The sequence below is a fragment of the Suricata suricatta genome, chromosome 10, assembly GCF_006229205.1.
Source record: "Suricata suricatta isolate VVHF042 chromosome 10, meerkat_22Aug2017_6uvM2_HiC, whole genome shotgun sequence".
In the NCBI taxonomy this organism is placed as follows: domain Eukaryota; kingdom Metazoa; phylum Chordata; class Mammalia; order Carnivora; family Herpestidae; genus Suricata; species Suricata suricatta.
Window position 1 is genome coordinate 58,499,055 of NC_043709.1, and position 2,083 is coordinate 58,501,137.

The window sequence follows — 2,083 nt, forward strand, 5'->3', positions numbered from 1 at the left end:
AGAGAGAGAGAGAAGAAACATAACCACCTGTAATTGTGGATTATTGGTCAGTCCAAGAAGAATAAAGGCTTTCACTGGTGTGTGGTTTCTCACAACTGACTTCTATGAAGAAGAAGGAGAAGGAGGAGAGGAGGAATAAATGAGAATTAAAGAGGAAAGACTATAGTGATACCTACTGTCTTAATATCCTCATAAACACGATGCTACAGACATCCAACTTCCTTCAGTGTCATAAGTCAGCAATTCACAGCCTCTAAAAATTCATTCATATAATTTCTACTAAAAATTTCACTAATTCTGTGAAAGTCTCTGACTTTGTTTTATTTTAATCTAGGCTTTCCTAAAGGATAACCTATTGCATTAATAGAGTCATATAAAAATAAAGACAAAGAGAAACAAAAAACCTATATTTCTGTTTATTACTCTTTGTGATAGACTTTGGTCTGCTGTAAGTCAGATTTCAGTGGACTCTCTACCTATGAAAATAACACAAACTTGACCTAACCATCTCTAGTCCACACACCATGCCAAACTGTTTTCCATAGTGACTACACAGTTTTACATTCCCACTAACATTGTATGAGGGTTCCAATTACTCCACATCCACATTTTTTAAAAAACCTGTAGCCAAGCTATATAGAAGCCCACAGTCCTGGCTTATTATCTGATCCCAGAATGATAGGGATCTCAAGTCGAAGAATGAATTATTTTAGAAGTTGGACCATTTTGTGTGCCTTTTCTATGTGAGTAGGAAAGGCTTCTACCCAGCCTGAGAAAGTGCACACAAGACCAATAGATATTTACAGCCTTGGACCCAGCAAAGCTCAGTGAAGTTCAGCATCATATGGACTCCCCCGACACTGCACCCCTCAGACAGCCTTGGGTCACTGATGTGGATTATTCCAGGCACATGTTTCACATTGCTCATGGAGATCAATTGTGCTAAATATTGCTGAGACTGAGCAAGATGGCAATAAAAAGAAGACTCATGTCTTTGGAAAACTCAAAGTTTGAGAGACACAGGTTATTGAGTTGTTGGGCTTTAAACTAATGAAAGAAGGTTGAGGAGAGAATGTGAAGTACAAAAGTAGTGATGATAACAAGAGCCAAATGTAGGCTAACGCCGATGCATTTTAAAATTCATATTATAAAACAAGCAAGGATACACTTATTATGAATAGACTATTTCAAAGAATTTGATCACATTGGCAAAGCTAATTCAGCTTTTAGTAAATAACATCCTGAATAATTTTAAATCTTAGTAAACAAGAGGGCATTTGTTACTAAATATTTCAAGGTATAACCAACTAATTATAAATAAATAAATAAAGATTTGTTAGACAATCTGAAATTACCGGCTATGTCCTATTTGGCAAAAGAGCACTAAAAAATGAGAAATAGAATCTACAATTAGGAAATTACTTTTGAGATATTTAGGGAAAAATCAAATTTCTGCACAGAATATTTTTATGGGAGAAATACCTGTACTTTTTAGAGACTCTAATCATAGATTAATGCCAAATTGACTTAACCTTAAATGATGTTTAACCTATAAAATACAGATGCTGTATTCATACAATGGCAATGACAAAAAATTTTTAGAGGAGAAATGATTTTATATTTTTTTAATTGACCAAAAATATCAAGACAGTTTTTGAGAAAAAATGTGGGAGTTTCCATAGATTCTTTTGGATAACAAATATGAGTCATTCAATCATGGGTATTTTATTTACATTCTGGAAGCCTAATTTGCTAAATAAACACAAGCAAGATTGTGACCATATTAGATGGAGAAGTCCATATCTATTATAATTTATTTGAGAAAATTCATTTGAAACTGCTAAATTTATGAGCAGATCAACAGGCAAATTATAATAATGTTGTAGGACAGATGTCATTGAGATACTCAAAAGACTATGTATTAAGGATGAAGTTGCAAAAAGAACTAAGTGATTAGTTATAATTTGAAAAGACAGAATGTTCTTAAAGAAAAGTGTTATTCAAATTGGATGTTTAGAGAGATTGGTACAACCTTAGTAATTTAGGTAAGGATGATTTCAAGCAAAAGCAATACTGTTAATAG